This window comes from Tenrec ecaudatus, chromosome 3 (assembly GCF_050624435.1).
Source record: "Tenrec ecaudatus isolate mTenEca1 chromosome 3, mTenEca1.hap1, whole genome shotgun sequence".
NCBI lineage: Eukaryota > Metazoa > Chordata > Mammalia > Afrosoricida > Tenrecidae > Tenrec > Tenrec ecaudatus.
Window position 1 is genome coordinate 9,284,525 of NC_134532.1, and position 23,123 is coordinate 9,307,647.

Genomic DNA, 23,123 nt, shown 5'->3' on the forward strand with positions numbered 1-23,123 from the left:
GCTGTCTGTTCCTGAAAAAACTTACGCTCTCCAAAAGTTTACTCATCATCTATATCAGCGGTTCTCAACCTGTGGGTCAGGACTCCTTTGAGGGTTGAACGACCCTTTCATAGCGGTCACCCAATTCATAGCAGTAACAAAATTATAGTTATGAAGTTCAGCGAAAGTAATTTTATGGTTGGATGGTCACCACAGCATGAGGGACTGCATGAAAGGGCTGCGGCATTAAGAAAGTTGAGAACTACTAATCTATGTGAATCAAAATAGACTCAATAGCATGGTGACTACCTGTTTGACTACCCATATAAGCACCTACAGTGAGGAAAATACAATTAAGCCTGAAGGCCTTATCTGAAAATACTTTTTCTCCACAACACATTTTGAAATAAGTTTTATGATGTATGTGATATACACAATCCATATACAACAGAGGTTCTCAACCTGTGGTTAATGGCCCCTTTGAGGATCCAATGACCCTCTCACAGGGGTTGCCTAAGAATATAGTAAAAACACATATTTCCAGTGGTTTTAGGAACCAAGACACTACTCCTGTATCCTTGTCCAGGTGGTTCGGCCCACATTCAGATAAGCCCACACACATGTACCTAGCATGAAGTTTGTTACCCATGCTACACCATGCTTCAAGAAAAAAATTCATTTATTTTTAATTAAAAAGAAATATTTCACAATATATAATTACATATTGTTTTGTGATTAATCATTATGCTTTCACTATGTTCATTTTGTAACAATAAAAATACATCCTGCATATCAGATATTAACATTATGATTCATAACAGTAGCAAAATAACAGCTATGAAATAGCAATGAAAATAATTTTATGGTTGGGAGGTCACCACAACATGAGGAATAATATTAAAGTGTCATGGCATTAGGTAGGTTGAGAACCACTGATATATAACATAATTATATTTGATATGAAATACCTGGGTGGTACAAATGATTAGTATGCTCATTGCTATCCAAAAGGATGATAGTTCAAACCTACTCTGAAGAATCTTGGAGAAAAGACCCGGTGATTTACTTGCCCCAAATCAACCATTGATAACCTTATGGGATACACCTCTATGTTAGCATATGATGCCATCATAAGTTACAATCCACAGCAGCTGTTTTAAAAATGCCAATAAATTTTCTCACTGTCTTACTTAGTAGCAACTGTATCTCAGAAAGCCAACCAATAACAGAAGACCCACCAAAATGCAAGCTAATTGTGAAAAATCCGCTAAGCAAGATAAAAACCTAGCTTGCTATTCTACTTGACTCTCGAATTAGCTGGAGTCTATTGAATGTTCTTCGGCATAAAAGTACCTCCTAAATAAACTCACTCATTCATTTAAAGCTTTCCATAGCTCTGGTCTGAATGCAGTCTCTCCTTTGGATTTTTTCTTGGAACAAGAACAAGAGAGAGGAGAGTGTCAAAACCTTGAGTACCAACAGCATCCTATACCCGCCTCACATCGGTCAAGGGTGATGTAGCCCAGAGGAAGTACTGAAACCCAAATGAAGGATAAACATGATAGTGGGACAAGAGGCAAGTAAAAGGAAATAGATGAAAGAACTAGGAGGCAAAGCACATTTTTAGAGGTCTAAATACAGGCATGTAAATGCATATGTAAATATATTGATATATAACAATAGGGAAAGAGATCTATGTACTTATTTATATGATAAGTATCGAGGCAACAAGATGGACATTGAGTCTTTACTCAAGTACTTTCTCAATGCAAGAACACTTTGTTTTAATAAGCCGCAATCTGTGATGCTCACCTTCTGAAGATGATGGCTGAAGACAAAATGTGTGCATAAGCAAATGTGATGAAGAAAGCTGATGGTGCCCAGATATCAAACGATATAGCATCTGGGATCTTAAAGGCTGGAAGATAAACAAGTGGCCATCTCACTGAGAACAAAGCCCACATTGAAGAATCACGCCAGCCTGTGTGATAATGAGGGGTCGATGGGATCAGGTATCAGGCATCAAAGACCCAGAACATAAAATCATATCATTGTGAATGAAGGGGAGAGAGGAGTGTAGACACAAGCCCATCTGTAGTCAATTGGACATCTCCTCACAGAAGGGTCACAAAGAAGAGATGTTACCTGCCAGGGTGCTGTATAGCACTGATGAAACATACAACTTTCTTCTAGTTCTTTAATGCTTCCTCTACCCTACTCTACCATGACCCCAATTCTACGTACAAATCAAGCTAGACCAGAGCATGTACACAGGCACGGATAAGAGCTCAAAACAAAGGGAATGCAGGACAGATAATCCCCTCAGACCCAATAATTGGAGTAGTGATACCAGGAGGGGAAGGGGAAGGTGGTGGGAGAAAGGAAACCAATCACAATGATCTACATATAACTCTCTCCCAGGGGTACAGAAGACAGAAAAGGGGGTGAAGGGAGACATCAGTAAATATAAGACATGAAAGAAAAGTTAGAAATTATCAGGGTTTCATGAGGGAATGATAGGGTGTGGAAATGAGCTGATACCAAAGGCCCAAGTAGAAACAAAATGATTTGAAAATTATGACAGCAACATATGTACAAATGTGCTTGATACAATTGATGTATGGATTGTTATCAGGTCTCGTTCAGCAGATTTACTCAATGCAATCCACCATTTAGCCTCTTGATACTCCTTAAATGAACATTTATTGTGGATCCAAGTAAGATGAAATCCTTGTCAAACTCCATCTTTTCTCCATTTATCATAATGTTAGCTATTGATCTAGTTGCGAGGAATTTTGTCTTCTTTAAACTGAATTATAAGCCATACTAAATATTCAATCCATCAAATTCATCAGTAAGAGCTTCAAGCAATACTCACTTTCAGCAAGCAAGGTTGTGTCATCTGTATATTGCACATTAGTAATAAGTTTATTCTTGCAATCCTGTTTTTCTGATTTATTTAAGGAATAAAAGGACAAAATATCTTGCTTTTTGTTATTGTAGTCGACACAACAAATCAATGTAATACTAGAGATACATTATTAATCTAAGTATATTGAGAATTTCTGTGCAAGCAGAATTCAGTATACACACACACAAACTCTGTCCTCTTTGACATTAACTTACTTTTTATGCTTTATCTTTGTTTGGAATACTGCAATGTCAATTTTTAAAATGCAATCTATTATAAATATTTCATTAACATTGTCATTAAGCAAAATATAAATTATATTTTTGAACTGTATCTGATCTATTTCCTTATCTAATTTCCCCAATTATATTGCATTTGAAATAATTCCTGTATATGTAAACTATCTGACCAATTATCTGAACAGAATTATTCAATATTGTCAAAGGCTGGAAAGATCTGAATATAGTCAAGAACTCTGCTATAACAAAATTGATAACAATTCAGATCATAAAAGGATAATCTGTGATGTGTAGAATATATATCATTCTTTTTTTCCAATATGCAATTAAAATTAACCACATTTTCAAAGGGGAAAATGTTTGAAGTCTCAGAGGGCACAAATGGTGTCAGAATCAACTGATCCTTAGATAGATGGCCAGACTACTGAAATATGTAAACCGTATTTTAATTCAAGTGTTATAAAACACTTTATAAACTTAAATAGCAAGATAATATTTAACAGAATTTCAGCAGAAAGTAAAGTGTGTGTGTGAATGCATGCATGCGTGTGTGTGTGTGTGTGAACAAAGAGAACTATGCTTTACATAATGAGGTTAGCAGTATAGTGAAAATAAACATTTTTAAAAGTGTTCATGACTTGAGAGTTGATGAATAGACTTTATCTCACCTAAATTACAAAGAGATAAATCATTAAAATTAGATAAAGGGTACAAGAGTTCTGTAGAAGAATCTCAAGCACTCAGACACTTAGTTTTTGGGTTAAATTATATCCACCCAAATATGTGTCAATTATCCTGAGCCATTATCCTGTATGACAAGAATTCTAACCTCTATGATATTAATAAAGAAGAATTAATGGCAGTTATGTTCCTGATACAGGATAAATCTATAGGATTAGGCTATATCTTATGTGGAACCTTTGGAGATACAAAACATACATTAAAAGTGTTCAGAGATCAGAGGAGCCTCTTGGATCCAAGGAAAAATACATGCCAAAACATATGAAGATCTCCAATGGATGTCAGCCCTAGCCCTACAGATATTGAAAGAAGACAAAGATCTTTTGCCAGACCTGACATAAAAAGACCTTGCCCTAGAGCTAAAGCCCTGAATTTGAACTTACAGCCTCACAAACTGCCAGAAAATGAATTTTATAAACCCCTGCCACTGTTATTTCTATTATAGTAGCACTGAATAACTAAGATAACTCTGCAATTGTACTTGCAAGGAAATAAATGAGAATAAATAAATATATGAGTACTAGAAGGTAAGATAAAGATGTGACTTTCTGCTCCCCACAGGGATAGTTATGAGTCAGTATTGACTCAATGGCAGTGAGTTGAGAAGCTCTACTTTGGGTCTCCATGAGTCAGAATCCACCTGATAACCATAAGTTGAATTTGAAAAGCTCAACAAAACTGAACTGGATGTATACAAAGAAAATTAATTATGCATGGAAACATTGTAGTCAAAATGCTTAAATTAAAAGAGAAAATCCTAGAGCAAGCAGGGGAAATGACACATAACATACATGTGAACAATAATGTCAAATTATCAATATGTCATATAGATAAAAAATGATGACTATTTAGGACTTTAAAAATAGTTTTTAATATATAAACAAAAATTACTGATAGAGCCTCAGTGTGAAAACAACAAATTCACAATGATAGAAAACATTTTTATCCCGTTATCTTCAATAGTACCATGAAATGGAGTAGAGGAGCAGTAAGAATACTGGAGATGTGAATAATACGCTAAAACAATGTTACCTAACTTATAATTTATTTCTTGTAGACCATGATGCTTTCAATATTATTAGCAAGCATCATAATTCAAATGCATCAATTTATCTATGGTCTTCCTTATTCAATGTCACCTTTCACAAATGTGGCCACTGAAGATTCCATGGCTTTGGTCAGTTTCACCTTAGTCCTCATAGTGACATTCTTCCTCTTGAAAAATTGAGGAGGAGAAGTCAAGATGACATTGAGGTAGGATCACCCACCTGATGCTCCTGCTGTCGGACAAGACAATTAGGAGGTAAGGAGGCTAATATTGTGAGGCTGGGTACTAAAAATAGATTCAGTGTACTAGGGTCCAGTTCAGACATCTCCCTTTATTTTTCACATACAAAGTGATTAAAGAACGTTCTAAGTTCACAGCATCTGCTTGTGGGCTCTGCTAACCTCTCACTAGGACCAGCGGTGAGATGGCATCTGCCTCCCTTCCTGCACCCTAATTCTACAAATAGCAGTAATTTTCCCAGACTGATGTTAGAAAGTAGTCATAATCCCAAGCTCTCAGAAAGCCTCTGAGAACTAGCCACAAGACCTCACACAGGGGTTTCCTGTACTGCTATCTGCAGTCTAGGGCTTTGAAAATCACCTCCCCTATCAGGAACAGAGTGAGTACACTGACCATCTGCTTCCCACCTTACCCTAGCTCCACGCCTGCCAATGTGGATAATGATAAATTTTTAGACAATATTTTCCAGCATTTGAAAATCTGCTGGGATATTTACCTATGAGAGAACACAATTCCATACATCACAACAGCCAGTGCTGACGGGATAGAGCTGGGAAGGGCACAGAAGGGCAGACAGAGAGGCAAATTCAGATCTAGTTGGCCCAATACCCACTCCAATAAGCTGGTCCCCCTTCCCTGGGGGACAGTGTGGCACAGTGCTGATTCCAGGGCACCACACAAGCCCATTATAAAAAGGGTTTCTTTTTCTTTTTTTTTTTTTTTGTATAAATGTTTTCAATTACAGGCTGTGATCCTCTGTGTAACTTTGAATGCGAGTCTTCAGAACTCTGTCCATTAGCATCCATAAATATAACAAAGCAGTCAGAATACTAATCTTCTGAGTACCACCCAGGATTTTAGCATTAAAAAAAAAAGGAAAAGTGAACAGGCCTACCAGTTTTGGGCTACAAACAGTGTCTTTGAAAGGCTGCAAATTGTGGACCGACAACCCGATCAGACCATGCTTTAGGAATCCCCGAACCTGGTCCAGTGGCATACATACAGACACCAGCCTCAGCCCCAGACACTGAGAACCTCCCTCACCACCATCAGCCACTGAGTCACTGCAGCACCCTGCCTATATATCAGACTGACCCAACACCATAGTAGGCCACAACAAGTCCTCATAAACATTCTTACCAGTTACACAGAGAAAGATCTCAGGGCCCCTTGGTCTCCCAAAACATGGCACCCAGTTCTTCCAAAGTGACACACAAACAGCAAAACACTGCAACATCCTCAACAAGGAAAAAAAGAAAATCAAAACACTACAGTGGCGCTAACAACATTCATAGAAGATTCAGACATTGATCTGTCACACAAAGAAATCTTCAGAAGGCTTATTGGAGCAATAGATGTTGTGAGGTAAGCCATGCAGAATAAGGACGCAATGATAGAGGAGATGAAGTCCACAATAGAGGGGATGAAGTTCATGCACCAAAGTGAAATACAAGAACTAATGAATTAGGTAACAGAAGCAAAATACAAGATCACGAGTGTCACCAACAGATTAGTAGAGGCAGAGGATCATACTAGCGATATCAAGGACAATCAGGCTGATGTCAACAAACAGGAAAGAAAGTCAAACAAGATAATCAAAGAGGCAGAAGAAAACCTGAGATCAATGACAGATGTTAGAGAAACAATATTTAAATACTTTGTCTACCAGACATAGACACAACAAATGTGATAAAGAAAGTAAAAGGTGTCCGGCTATCAAAACCATCTGGGGTCTTAAAGGCTTAAAGTTAAACAAGAGGTCATCTAGCAGAGAAACAATAAGCCCACAAGGAAGAAACATACCAGCCTGTGTGATCATGAGGTACTGACAGGATTGGGTAACAGGCATCAGAAGACCCAAAACAAACAAATAAAGAAACCAAAAACATATTGTTTAGGACAAGGAGGGTTGGAGCAGAGACCCAAAACCCATCTGTAGAAAATGGGACATTCCCTCACAGGAGAGTCACAAGGAACAGTATAGCACTGATGAAATGCACAATATTTCACTGGTTCCTTGAGGCTTACACACACAAGCACACACCATCTATCATGACCCCAGCATTGCCTTTCACTGTGGGATAGACCGAAGCATGTGCACAGGTACAGACAGATAAGAGATAAGAGCTCACAACACACACAACCCAGGAACAGTAATGGGAGTAGCAATACCAGGAGGCCAGGGGAAAAGTAGGGAGAGGAGTGGAATAAGGGGGGACCAATTGCAGTGATTGACACATCACCCACTCCACCCCCCCAAGATGGAAGAACATCAGAAACCATTGGGGGAAGGGAGACAGTGGTAGGTGTAAGATAAGAAAATAATAATTTATAATTTATCAAGGGGTAATGAGAATGGGGTGGGGGCAGAGGAGCTGATACCAAGGGCTCAATAAAATGTAAATGTTTAGAAAATGATGGCAACATATGTACAAATATGCTTGATACAACTGATGTACTAAAATGATCTTTTAATAGAAAAACATGAAAAAGAAATGAAGTTAATAAAAGATACCAATTAGCCAATACTTATATAATAAAGAGTAAAATTTGAGGCAAAACCTTTTTCTTTAAGGGGTTAATTAGATGAGTTTTAAATTTTGAAGGTATTCAGATAAATATTACTTTAAAAATAAAAATAGAAAAAATTAAATGTCTTATGCAGCAGATTTTCGGAGTAGCCTATATTTAATGTCATGATTTCTGCTTCTACTCACATTCATTGTGGATGAAATCCTTGAAAAGTTTAACTTTTTCCCTGTTTAGCATGATGTTATCTAATGGTCCAATAATGAGGCTTTCAATTATTTTTATATTGTCTTGCAATCCAAAATCTTCATCAAGTACTTCAAGTCTCCCTTGCTTAAAACAAGCAAAGTTGTATCACAGGTTGTTAACAAGACTTCCTCCCATCCTGATACTGTGCTCTTCTTCATATAGTTCAGTTTCACAGATGATTTACTTTACATACAGATTGAATAAATGTGTAGTTTGTTATTTGAATAGTCAATTGTATTTGCGTAGTCAATTGTCTTTACATAGTCAACTAAACACAAGTATTCTCCTTTTAGCTAAGATGCATCTAACATTGGCAATGACATCCCTCTTTCCACATCTTCTTCTAATTCTGGTTTGCATAAATATACTTGGAACTGTATTTGAGTTATCTTTTTCAAAATTATACTCTTTACTTGTTACTAATTATATTGCTTGATATTTCTGCATTCCATTGGGTGACCTTTTTTTTTTGGGGGGGGGGGGTTCCAGTAAAACCAGAAAACCTGCTAGACAAATTCTAAAAGAGCTGTAACACTAGGGTGACCTTTTTTGAAATGTGTACAAATATGGATCTATTACAGTCAATTGGCCATGTAGCTATCTTCCAAATTTCTTGACATAGAGTAATGAGTGCTTTGACTGTTTGATGAAATATTTTCATTGGTATTCATCAATTCCCAGGATTTTGTTTTTTCATTAATGCTACCAGTGAAACCTGGACTTCTTAAAGTACTATCAGTTTTTGATCATATCCTACCTATTGAAATGAAGGATTGTTGACCAGTTAATTTTACTAATGTGACTCTTTGTATTCCTTCCATCTTTTTTGATACTTCTTCTATCATTCAGTTATTGTTTTTAGGTGCAACTGAGTTGATTTTAACACATAGGGTCCCTATTCACAGGAGAAGGAAACACTACCTGGGCCATACTATCCTCACAATTGTTTCTGTGGCTGGGCTCATTCTAGCAGCCACCTCATTAAGAGGCTTCCTTTTGCTCACTGCCCCTCTACTTTAACTAATACAATGTCCTTCTCCTGGGACTGGTCTCTCCTGACAATGTATATAGATGAAGTCTCACAATCCTTGCCTTTAAGTAGCACTCTTACAATACTTTATTAAAAAGACAGATAGGTCTGTCCTTTTAGTATGATCCAAGGTACTCTCAATATTGTTCTCTAGCACCACATTTCAAACACATCAGTTCTTCTTCAATCTTCCTTTTTCAATGTCTGAATTTCACATGCACAAGAGGCAATTGAAAATACCATGGCTCGAGTCAGGCACACTTTAGTCATCAAAGTGACATGCTAGCTTTTCAACACTGTAAAGAGATTTTGTGCAGCAGCTGTGACTCTTGCAATGCGTCTTTTAGTCACGTGACTGCTGCTTCCATGAGCATTGATTGTGGATCCAAGCAAGGCAAAATCCTGGACATCTTCAAACTTTTCTACATTTATCATGATGCTACCTATTGTTTGAGTTGAGAGGATTTTGGTCTTCTTTACATTGAGTTGTAATCACTTGGCTTTGATATATTATGAATATATATACTCTGAAGGCTGTAATCCTTTATCTTCATCAGAGGGTGCTTCAAGTCCTGCTTACTTTTACCCATCAGGGTTGAGTCATCTGTATATATCTTACATTGTTAATAAATCTTCCTCCAATCCTGATGCTCTCTCATTTTAATATAATCCAGATTCTCTGATGATTTGTTCAGCATACAGATTGAGTAAGTATGGTGAAAGAATACAACCCTGGTACACACCTTTGCTGATTTTAAGACTTGCTGTTTTCCCTTGTTCTGTTTGAACAACTGCTATTGAACAAGTTCGGAGTGAGCACAATGACGTGTTCTGGAACACTGTTTAGAGAGCAGAATTAATCTATCAGACCCCAATTTTTTTCATTATGACCTTTGAATATTAATCAAGGAATCTATTTATCAACTTAATAATGGTTTATTCAACAGTTGACAAAAATTTCACAATTTGCAGTTCTCACTGATTATTAACATTATTTGTTCTCTGGATCTAAAATGCCTTGTCTCTAAGGAACATCTTGGTAATGACACGATTCATGCCCAAGATTTTTTGTCCAGGAAATCAAGGTCTGTTTTGCCACACACAGAATAAAATAAAACTCCTTTTCCTGGTAGAAAATAGGTTCAAAGCATCTAGAACAATCCTTCTTAGGCTCAAACTCTGAATGCTTTCCCTTTGAAATCGGTAACCAGAGAAACATTACTATTATCATCAATTTTATTCAACATTGCCACTGGATATTCTAAGATAGTCAAAGAAAATAAGTAAAAGCACAAGAATAAGGAAAAAAGAATCATTTCCACATTCACATATTAAAACAAAAAAAGGAAGAGGTTTCAGGAGAGAGTTAACCCAGGCACCCTCAGTAATGTGCTTGTGCCCTCAAAAAAGAAATATTGTGTTCTTTATATCAAACACTTAAGAACTTAATTTTATTCATAAATAGAATTTAAGGAAGCCGTAGTCCATCCCTTGTTTATTTCTATAATGTCCTGATGTAAGCTACAGAAATATCAATTTCCATAAAGTTGGATGAGGGTAAATTATTAAATATGCCAGATAGTTGCATTTTGGTTTGATCTATATTTTATATGCATTCATTTTAATAATGCATCCATACTGTGTCCTTTAAATGATGCTCATACCACAGCTATTTCAAACAATGTATTTCACTCCACAGATTCCTTCTAAACCTGATTTGACATATGTCTTGATTCCATGTGTTACAATAATTTTTAAGTGTCTGGGCCTGATTTCTGGCAGAAAATTTTCTCAAAGATTTTTATCAGCCTTATATTTTTATAATCCATTTAATTTAATTAGTTATTGTACTATTAAAGAAGGAGTGTTATCATCCTATTCTCAAGTGTAATGAAAATAAGTCAAAATTAGAAAAAATGGTGAACTTTGTTTTTAATAGTGACTTACAAATATCCACTAATAGTAAACATAGGTTTATTCCCATATTTATTTCAATAATTATGTGATATTGTATTAAATAAAAGATCACTAAATGATTGTGTATTTATAATTTTAAATTTGAAACAATAAATATAGTATTGTTATATGCTATGGAAATTATTCTTATGGTCTATAAGAGTCTTTACAATTTTCACAGCACAAAATGGAGTTTTAATTGTCAGAATTTTATAATGAGGTGTTTCATTCTAAATTAAACCATTTAGAATAAGATTTTTAGGGTAATATTTTATCTTAAATAAAGCTCCATCTAATGTATTGGTCTATGTATTATTTATGTATGTATAAAAATTTACATAAATTAGTGAGATTTTATTTTTAATTAGAATGACTAATTTTTGGCATGATGCCATACTTATAAACAATGACAAATTTATATTTTCTGTATTTTTTCACTAAAGAATGCCACATTTCTCATTAGCTATCATTGATAATTGAAAGTGCAGAGTTGCACCGAATTTGTTAAATTTTTTTCCAAGTGCTTCATTTAATGTATTTGAAATATTTGACATAGAGAACTTCTAGGACGTGCTTATTTGAGAAGTTATGGTTTCTACTTGATGAATTTAACAAATTTTGAAGCAACTACATTTGTAAGAGAATGTTTTATGTGACGAGAATGATGAGTGGAATAGCTATATAAAACTGGACTGCCGGTGCGATCATGAGAAGTCAAAGGAACCGGCATCAGCAGACACATAACAAACAAAAACATATTGCTGAGAACAAGCGGGGCTGGAGCAGAGACCCAAAGCCCATCTGTAGACAGTGGAGCAATCCCCCCACAGAAGAACCACAGGGAAGAGATGAGTCACCTTGATACAGTAAAGCTTGGATGAAACACTATAGTCCGCTGCCGTGACTCCAGTGCTGCTTTTTAATTCAAACTAGACTAGAACATGTACACAGATATAGCAAAAGATGGGAGCTCACAACACACAGAATCCAGGAACAGGAGTGGGAATAGTGATACCAGAAGGGTAGGGGGAAGTGGGAGAGGCAGGGAGAAAGGGAGAACCGATTGCAATGATTGACACATAGTCATACACCCCTCTACGTGGGGAAGAACAACAGAAAACATGGGGGGAGGGAGACAGTAGTCAGTGTGAGATATAAAAATCATAACAATGTATAATCTATCAGAGGGTGATGGGGTGGTGGGGAGAGCTGAGACCAAAGGCTCAATGGAGAGTAAGTGTCTAGAAAAGAATGAGGCCAACAGAAGTACAAACATGCCTGATTCGACTGATGTATGGATTGTGATAAGGGTCATACAAGCCCCCAATAAAATGATTTCAAATAAAACAACCTGGAAGTGAAGGATTCAATATAGCAGTTTATGGACTGTGGCAACAGCAAGGAAATGGTGAAAATAAACGCTGGCCAATAAGAGATAAAAGTGCTATTAACAATTAAGGGGTTGTATCTGAAGCAATTGCTAAAGGAAAAAATAGCAATCACTTTGCATGTATTCTAAGTTTCCCTTGCCTGACAGATTGAAATGGGAATCTCTACTCCCTCATGCACTCAATAGCTTTAGCTTTCTCTTTTAAAACTATTGATTGAATCACATCCTAAGTTTTGTATACATGAGTTCCAATCCTGTAATACCGAGATCAGCTTATGCCCACATGCATATATACGAGTCATATAGAATGTATATATCCTGTTCGTATATATGTATGTTAGATATTGTATCTATGTGTTAGGCCAGGTTGACCAGAGAAACAAATCCAATAACAGTAAGAAAGAGATATATATCAAGAAATAGTTGTATATCAGGAAACCATCCAACCCAGGCCAATTCAAGTCCATAAGTCCAATATTAGTCCATAAGTCCCCCTTCAGACTCACACAGCCAAAAGCAACGATATAGAATTCAGGAAGATCAAAGGCTGGTGTGTGCAAATTTACGTGGATCCAGTGGTGGTGGCTGCATCATAGGACTCCCAGGGTCAACCAGCAGGAAGGTGAAGGCAGAGAGCAAGTGGGGAAGGTTAGCAGGATTCGCCTTATGAGAAGGTCCACCAACAGAGATGCACCATAAGGCTGTATCATGATTGACAGGCTAAACTCCATCCCTACACTTTTATATATCTTCAAGTTGACAAAAAATTATGTAACTGCCACAATAGATATATCACATATCATGGAAATGTATATGCATATGTAAAAATACACAATATATATACATATTTTTTGCTGTATATATGCACAGAAGACCTTAGTGATAGCCAGAGCCACTCAGCGGTGACTTGGAAGTAAGCCCTGGTCATCTGCTGCCAAAGTGTCGTAGTCATGAAAGCCCTACGGATCAGTTACTCTGCATAGAAGGGGTAGGCATGGGTTGGAATTGACTCCCCAGAAACTAACAATAATAACATATGTAAACATACATAGAGCAATCTGATGTATTTTAAAGATGAACATTTTGTATATATTCAGATACATATATTTAAATGCACAAGATTATTAGACTTAAAATTTTTTAATACTTCTGACAAAGATACTACTGAAAGGTTGTTTACGTTATACTGATTTACACTAATAAAAAGATCACTTTTAGCCATAAAATATATTTTAAAACCCTTATTCTCCAAAGTGTATTAATTTTAAAAGACTGCATTGCTTGGGGAAAAATAACATAAAACTGCTTCTCTGCAATAAATGGAGCATCTGGAGCATGAAAAAAAGAGTGATTCAAGAAAAAATGAATATTCTTTCATCTAATCTTCCTTTGTACTTTGATGCATCGTCTTTTATAACCATCAATTGGATGGCATCGTAATCATGTGGAAAGGATAGCTTTCACAAAGCAGCATTCACATTTCCAGTCTTTATACATTATTTTTATGTATTTATTAATTGTAACATAAACATTTCACAGTAACCACAGGTCATGTGTTTATATTTGATAAATTGGTACAAAATACAGAAGCTCAGAAACCTTAATGGCTAATTACATGGAACAGCTTTTTGATAAAATTCACCATTTTTTATGCCCACGATTTTGGTGCTTAAGACATTAGTAGTATGAAATAATTTCCACATTAAAACCCAGTCTATTATGAAATATTTTTCTGATGGAGGGGAGATATGTCTGAAATAAAATAATTTCTAATCTAAATATTCATAGGTCATCTTTTCTCATCTGAAATATATAAAACATTTTTGTAGTTATTGATAGAATTTTATATGAAACAAATCTCAAGATTTAACAAATACCAGGATGCATCCAATGTGAAAAAGCTTCAGATGACAGTTAAACAAACCATCTAACTTTTTGACATATGTCTCCTTCCCCTCTCTGTGCCTAGGAAGCAGTCCTATTGTTTGGTTCACTTGATAAAATTGCTCTTTCTGTAGTCCAGAACACACTGTTGCCTTTTGCCTAGGTATCTCCCCACTTTTTTAATCGTTTTATTAGGGATTCATACAACTCTTATCACAATCCATACAATCACAATCAATTGTCTAAAGCACATTTGTACATTCATTGCTAAATTGTCTAAATTTGTACGTTCATTGCTAAATTGTCTAAAGCACACTGTACATTCATCAATCTCAAAACATTTGTTCTCCACTGAAGTTGCTGGCATCAGGTCCTCATTTTTCTCCCTCCCTCCCCATTCGCCCCTCCCTCAAGAACCCTTGATAATTGATAAATTATTATTTTGTCATATCTTACCCTGTCCGACATCTCTCTTCACCCACTTTTCTTTTGTCTGTCCCCCAGGGAGGAGGTCGCATATATATCCTTGTAATCGGTTCCATTTTCCAATCCACCCTCCTTCTATGCTCCCAGTAGCGCCACTCACACCACTGGTCCTGAAGGGATCATCCGCCCTGGATTCCCTGTGTTTCCAGTTCCTATCTAAAGCAGTGCACATCCTCTGGTCTAGTCAGACTTGCAAGGTAGAAAAAAGACCATGATAGTGGGGAGGGAGGGGGAGAAAGCATTTAGGAACTAGAGGAAAGTTGTATTTTTCATCGTTGCTACATCACACCTTGACTGGCTCATCTCCTCCCTGAGACCCCTCTGCAAGAGGATCTCCAGTGGCTGACAAATGGGCTTTGGGTCTCCACTCTGCCCTTCCCCTTCATTTACTGTGCTAAGACTTTTTGTTCTGATGATGCCTGATATCTCATCCCTTCAACACCTCGTGATTGCACAGGCTGGTGTGCTTCAACATTTGGTTCATATTATATATATTATATATATATTATATATATACACACATACACACATACATACACACACACACACAGACTTGAGATTGTTTTAGCTGAAAAATATGCCAATATAATCTTTGGGATTTTTTGTTTTTTTTATCTGCCATGCAAGGAAGAACAAGATATTAAAGAAACTTTCCCTCACTGAGAAGCCTTAGTGAATTTGAAACCAAACCAATCTCAGTCTTACTTCTGACTCCATGTCTTGCTTAGGTTTGTGGGTTCTTAGCTGTATCAGTCTCTTACCTTTTTCTAATTTATAAATAGAAAAAGAACCACCATTCCCTTTATAAGATCTTTATCTTGAAAGAATAAGCCAATTAATATAATGCATTAGAAGAGTGTTCCATGTGACAGGCAGGGGGAAGCTCCATTTTCTCTATGTTTGAAGTTATGAAGTATATTCTATTTTTAGGATTAAAAATATGAATTAACATACCATTTCAGTCTTGATGAGTCTAAAGTTCTTCTTAGGTGAAAACCATCCACTCCAATCAGAAATATGACAGCAAGTATAAAAACTGCTAAAGGAGGCATATGAATGACAGCTCTATTTTTGAAAGTATGCCTAAAGGAAAATTAATGCATGAAACTGAATATCAGAATATAATTATTTTACTTCTTCAGATTAACCAAAGATGAATAGCTGTCATATTACTTTTAATGTACAGAGAGATGCCATTTGAAATCTTTTAGTCCATTAAGTGATATCATTAAATCCCAATGTAGCTTAAGTTTAGATTTTATTATGCATCTCAATCTAAAACCTCCATTTTTAATTAAAAATTTATCATGTCTAACTTCCTTTACGTTTGGCCTCCCAATAATAAGTCCTGGATCACCATTTGTCACTTGCCTAATGCTGGTGCCAAGAGATAGACTCCTAATGGATAGTCACAGAATTCTGCAGCCTGAGCATACCACCAAAGTCGCTGATCTGCATTACTAGTTAGCATATCCAACTCAATTTTACATGGTATATTGGAGACTTTCTATTCAAATATCATTTTTTGTTATATGTTTATAAAATATGAATATAAACCATTGCGAATCATTGAAGAATTCATAATTTATTGTAGAGATTAAGGAAGACTGTATGTGTATATCAACAACTAAGTGTTAGAAAATGTATAATAAATGGCATAAATTAATTTTGATATAAACCTAATTGATTTTAACTTATTATTAATGAAATCAGGGCTACTTTGTTTAAACAGGCATAAAATTTACAAATTTGAAAACTTTATTGTTATGGATTGCATTGTATTCCCCTCAAAATACTGTAAGTCATATATGTACAGTGGTTATAATCCCATGTGGAAATGTTTTTATGTTGCATGAGGATAAAGCACTATTAGTGTAGGATATATCTTACAGTATTTCTACTGACATACAAAATTCAGATTACATAAGCAGCCAAGCAAGCAAGGACAGAAGGGGGAAAATAAATGGCATTTCACTTGCGACCCTCCAAAAGACCACAGAAGCTAACAAGAAAGAAGGAGCTTCCCCTAGAGGGATAGTGAAATAGTCTTCCTCTAGGCTAGAGATAGTGTCCTGAATTCCCATTGCTAGCTCTCCCAACAGTGGGAACACAAATTTCTGTTCAGCAAAGTCACCGATTGCATTATTTCAGCATTAACTAAGATAGGCTTTGTGTCAACTTGGTTAGGCCAACCTGTGGAACAAATGCCAAAATGTTCAAGTGGCTTTGGAATTTGGATGTAGGAGTACTTATCTCCTAATAGAATCCTCTAGGGAATTGGGCTGCTAATGTCAGGGTTTGCACTTTGAAACCACCAGCTGCTCTGCTGCGGAAGGACTCACAGAGTCAGAAATCCATAGTGACAGTGCTACCTTGTGCTTTATGGTCACTGTGAGTCGGTGGCGGCAAAAATTGAAAAGTGATACTAAGATCCTAGATTACCGTGAAGAAACTGCTCTTTAAGGTCTGGGAGGGAAGGGTAATTCTGATGAGGGCTCAAAAATAAGTGAGGAAAGGCACACAGAGAGCCTCTATCAGCTTAAAAAATAAGATGGCGACATAAGCAGAATGTTCTAGAATCTGAACCTCAAATATGCTCCCACTGAAACATACCTAAAACATTGAGGCTGTGATTGCACTATTGAAGAATTTTGTCTTTTGTGCGGTGGCAAATAATTTCTATGAACTATAAAAATATTTTTGGAAGAGGGTAAAACGTGTAAGATAAATTTGGGTATCAGGTTGAAGATAATTCTCAGCAATATCATCAAGAATCACATGGACTCTCCTTGCCACTCTTAATAAGAAGGGAGAGGAAAGGGGTGGACTTAAAGATGAAGTATGTAAAATGTAAACAGAATTTTAAAATTAGAAAAAAATTGTTGAACAACTCCAGATATGAATTTTGAAATGATCGCCAGAGTTTTGCTACAAAGTGTTTTGTTAAAGAGATTAAGCCTGTGCCTAATGAATGTTTACGAAATATCACAGCAAAAACCTATTAGCTTAAACTGAACGTGACTGAGATAGGATAAAACAAGGAATTCTCTATGTTTCCTATAATTCTACATTTAGGAAACAAGCTAAATGAGGTATATCTATTATGCTCCCCTAAAGTGAAAAAGGGCCTTTCCTGAAAGGAGTGGTCTAGAGAGCAAATAACTTGCTAGAGCTTAGCACACTGTTTTTTCTCAGACAGCCTCCACTAACATGGTGTTGAACAAACTGAATATCCATATCCACAAGAATAAAACAAGACCCATATCTTTTCCTATGCACAAAAATGAGCTCAAGGTGGATTAAAGACCTAGGTGCAAATCGCAAAGCTCTCAGGACCATCAATGAGATGGCTGGGACACACTGAAGGGCCCTGCTGCAGGGCATTCTTGGATCACCAAGTATAACGGAGGAGGAACACACAGAAGAAGGCAGGATAGATGATGGGCACATTTTGAAATTTCATCATTTATGCACATCAAAAGACTTCATCAGGAGAGGGAAACGGGAGGCCACAGATCAGGGGAATAATTACCAATGACACATGGGACAAAGGTTTAATTACCCAAATGTACGGAACTCTACAATAGTTCAATAAGAAAATAACAAATGACTCAATTAAGAAATGAGAAAAAAACATGTACAGACAGGTCACCAAAAACGAAGGACAAATGGCTAACAAACAAATGAGAAAATGCTCCTGATCAATAGCTGTCAGGGAGATGCAAATTAAAACCACAATGAGACATCACTCAGCACCCACAACGCTAGGCCTATTCAAAAAAACACAAAGCATGTGCTGCAGAGGATGTGGAGAGGTTGGAACTTGTGTACACTGTTGGCTGGCATGTAAATACATACAACCACCATGGAAAACGGTATGGTGATACCGTTTGTAATCTTCTATGATCCAGCAATACCATTTTTAGGCATATACCCTAAAGAAATAAGGGGCACAGCACAAGTTGTAGTGTGCTCCCCCATGTTCATAGCAGCACAGATCACAATAGAAAGAACCTGAAAGCACCCCAAAGGCTCAACAGTGGAAGAATGGATAAAGAAACTGTGGTATATACACGCAATGGAATACTATGCATCCCTAAAAAGTGATAAAATGGTGAAACACTACATGACATGGAAGGACCTGGAAACCATTATGCTAAGTGAACTAAGAAAATCACAAAAGGACAAATATTGCATGAGTCCCTACTCTAGGGAGAAACAACAATTAAATAAGTCTAGGGACAAATCCCTGCACAAAAGGATAAAGACCGTGAATTATATGTCACCTCCCTTATAAGCACTTCACAAAAATCACCTTGAAAGAGGAAACCTCATATTGGCTGGCGTAACTCCTTTAAGGAAGAGGGAAAGTGTGCTAGTCTGGGTACTTCAGAGAAACAAGTCCACAGAAACTCATGTATAAAAGAGAGTTTTATATAAACGTTAAGTGCTGCTCAAGCACACAAGTCCAACATTAACCCCTATGTCCAACACCAATCCACAAAGTCCTCCTCATCTCACAAAACAGATGCAATGATGCCAACTGCAGGAGGAAAGGCGAGTCAGGGAATGTGTAAGCATCTCATCACCAGCAGGGGTCTCCTCACGGGTGCTCCAGCACCCAGGCCTGCATCAGGGTAGGTCCATGTGGCTTCTCCTCAGGGATGTCTTGCAGGAAGTGAGCCTTAAGCTAAAGGAGGGAACTGGTTAAGGCAGCTGCACCCTGGTCCTTCCATTAGAAAGCAAGAGACCCGAGAACTCAAAAGTTGAGGCTCACTGAGCCATTTATTCCCCCGCCCATTAAATAACCGCACATGTGTTTAAGGGCCAGGTTGACACAATAAACTAATTCACTCAGAAAGGGAAACACCATCCACTTGATGCTATACAACAGTGAGATCATGCCACGACAAATCAATGAGCTCTCCTCGGGAATGGATGGAGAGCCTTGATGGATAAAATTTGTGACCAAGGCAGGGGAGCATTTATATTTTGGAGAAGACATTGATATTTTCTGTAGGTGATTATGGTGGGTGAATGGGGAGGAAAGACCTCATCTCAGGAAGGGATGCTAAACAGTGGTTGCATGGAACCTGGGGGAGAATAGAGCAGGTTTTATGTGACTAGGTAGATATGGCCATCATGTTTCTACCCAACCCTTGATGAACCATGCCATGTACTAAGCACCATGACCTTGAATGCTGACATGGCAACCTCCAGGGCTACACAAGAAGGAGTCAACATAGAGGCCTGCCTCAAAGTTTCCTGTATCTTTGGACTAAGGACTTGGATGTTCTGATGGGAAAGAAACAGAGAGAGGGTGCCCCAGGCCTGTGGACATGACAGTCATTGGATTTCCAGGGGTCATTAACCCCTGGCTTGATGGGTGTCCAATATAAAGAGACCCAGAATCGCCTTACATTTAGTACCTAATGCCACCTTTGCATTGGTATGACAGGTTTTGAACTGTTGGGTAGGCATCTTCACGTGTGAGAATTTCCAGGAAGATTTCCCCTGGCACAAATCCCCATGCTCAGGTAAAAAGAGCTCAATTGATTGGAAGGTCAAACTTTGCGGGGAAACAACTTATGGGGTGCAGCTAATACTTACAGTGAGTTCACTATATTCACATAGACTCCTCATATGGACAGTGTTTGGAGTTCTGTGTCATTTGAAAAAAATGTTAATGTTAGCAATGCAATCGCCTTACTCCCAAGGGGATAATTGACAATGTTTCTCTTTTTTGTTTCTTTGGGGTTTTGTTTTACTGCCTTCTGTGTGTTTTTGTTGTTGTTGTTTTCATATTTTGTTTGTTTGCTGGTTGGATGGTTGTTGTTGTGGTTGGTTTTTACAAGGTTTTGTTTTTGTCTTAATATGACAGCCAAAGTAAACCGGAGCCATGCATAACCTGTGCTCAAGCTCCCATTAACTCAAGCCCCAATCCAAGAACAGTTCATTCTGATTCAATAACCCTGCTTCATATCACCTCCATGAAATGATCACTGACTACCAGGGTTCTCCAGCAAAGTGTGGTGAAGAAAGCAGATGGTGCCAGAGTATCGATCAGAATAGTGTCTGGGTTCTTAACGGCTTATATTGAAACAAGGAGCCAATTGGGAAAACCCAAGTTGTAGGCAGCTATGGAAGACAGCAGGAGCCCCAGATGCATCTCCAGCATATCTAGTTAGATAAATCCCTGGGATATCCCCTCTAATCTCAGGCAACAAACTAGAACTGTTTTATTATCAAACAGAGATCATTGTAAACTTGATTATGCTGGATATAAATTGATACATGGTTGGTTGACTACCCTCTTGATTCAACCTGAATTTGTTCTAGGCTTAAGTATTTCTTGCTTGTTCCATAACCAAAAATGCTTCCCTGATTTTTTAAATATCGAGGTTGGTCTTTTCTTTCTTGCTCATTATTTGTGTTTTTATCTTTATATTATTTTTATTACTTTATCCTTGTCATTTTATTGAATTTAGGTTTGGTTTCCCAGTTTGTGAAGCACAGAAAGAGTAGATGCATAGAGATGTAACTGATCAAATGGTTTATTGGGGATGTGTGGGGGGAAGTAATAAGGTTGGTGAGGGCATTTAGGGAACAAACAATGAATGTGGGATGGGGGAAGAAGCACTAGAACTGATACACACACACACACTTCATTTTAAAAGTGATTTAACCATAGAAGTATATGATTATGTGAATATTGTATCAAGAAAACCATGAGGGGGGGAGAATAAACCACATTTGACCACAGGTTAAAATAGGTGAAGGTGAAAATTTTATTGCTTAGGGGGCATTGAGTTTGTGTCAATGGTGGTGGAATATTTTGCAAAATGATATCAGAAATGGTTGTACAACATAAAGAATATAATCAGTGGTACTGGATTATACAAGTAGAAGTTGTGGAATTGGAAAATATTCTATTATGCATATTTTTCCACAATTACAAAAAGCATAATTACATAAATAACAATAACTACAAGGAAGATGAAAATGTTCTAAAATTGAATATGGTGAGAATTGTACAACTCTTCTGATATTACTGAATTATTGAATTGTATGACATTTGGATGAAATGCTAATAAAACTGTTTTTTAAAAAGAGGGAGAGAGAGAAAGCAGGACTTTCTTAATTGCAGAGTTTGGCTGTGGTTTCCCCCTTCTTAAAGGGTGGAATCGCAGCTTCATAAGTTTCAGAGTCAGATCTCGACCAAGTCAGTTGTGGAGCACTGGGATACAATACACAAAACTCAAGAGGAAGCCATGGTCAATTATATCAGTACTAACTGCCAATTAATTCACTTAGAATCATAGCCCAACCAAGTTGGCATATGCCTGTGTGGACCAAATCAAGGATCCATAGCATTGAAAAGAATGGGTAGTTCAACATATTTAATTGTGCTCATGAGAAATATGTATGCAGACCAGATGGCAGACTTTCAAACATAGCAAGCAGATACTGTGTGGTCGAGTATCAGGAGAGATTGTTAATATGGATGTATCCTTTTTACTCTCTGTGCTAAGGAAATAATCTGAGAAATTGAACTATATGGAGAAATTCTATGGAGCAGTTATATTCTGTAGAGATGTTAGAGGTCAGAATCCTGTAATCAGTATCAGAGGAAGGTTAATTAACCATCTGAAATATGCAGATGACTCAACATTGCTTGATGGAAACCAAGGTGGATTTGAAACACCTAATGATGAAAATCAAAGCCTGTACATGGAGTACAAAAAAATAGAAAGAGAATCAAAATCCTCACAACTGGCCCAATAGACAACACCATGATAAAAAAATAAAAGGTTTATCATTTTACTTGGATGCACAAAAATGGACAACAGACACAGCAGTCAAGAAATTAAATGATAAATTGCATTGGGCAACTCTGTTACACAAGCCCTCTTTAAAGGTTAAAAAAGCAAAGAAGATTAAGGTGAGCCTGACACAAGTCATGGTATCATAGAAATCAATCACCTCATATAAATATTAAAGCTGAACTGTGAATAAAGAATACCAGAGAAGAATTGATAATTCTATGTCAACTACAATGTTAGTAAAGAACATTTAAATTACCACGAACTACCAGATGAAAAAGCAAATCTGTTTTGGAATAAAAACAACCAGACTGCTCCTTAAAAATGAAGATGACTAGACTTCATCTCGTGTACTTGTATATAAGGAAAAGCAAATCCCTGGATAAAGACATCATGCTTAATAAACCAAAGACTCTTAAGGAGATGTATTGACACAGTGGTTACAACAGCTCAATCAAACATAATAATTGTGAGGGTGACTGTGGTAGTTACACAATCGTTTGTCAATTTGAAAGGATTACACGTGAAGGGGTGGAGTCTAGCCTATCAATCAGGTCATAGCCAGTGAAGTCTCTGTGTGGGCATGGCCTTCTCCTAAGGATTCTGGGAACTCCTGTA

General features: G+C 37.0%; 1 protein-coding gene and 1 non-coding gene across 4 annotated transcripts in view; both read right to left on the minus strand.

The window, feature by feature from the left end:
• Positions 1-23,123, minus strand: part of FSTL5 (follistatin like 5) — an 812,142-nt gene that overhangs the window by 253,213 nt on the left and 535,806 nt on the right. The gene's annotated exons all lie outside the window — the stretch shown is intronic.
• Positions 8,415-8,473, minus strand: LOC142444054 (U7 small nuclear RNA). The gene has a single exon (XR_012783734.1). It is a non-coding gene; the product is annotated as a U7 small nuclear RNA (small nuclear RNA).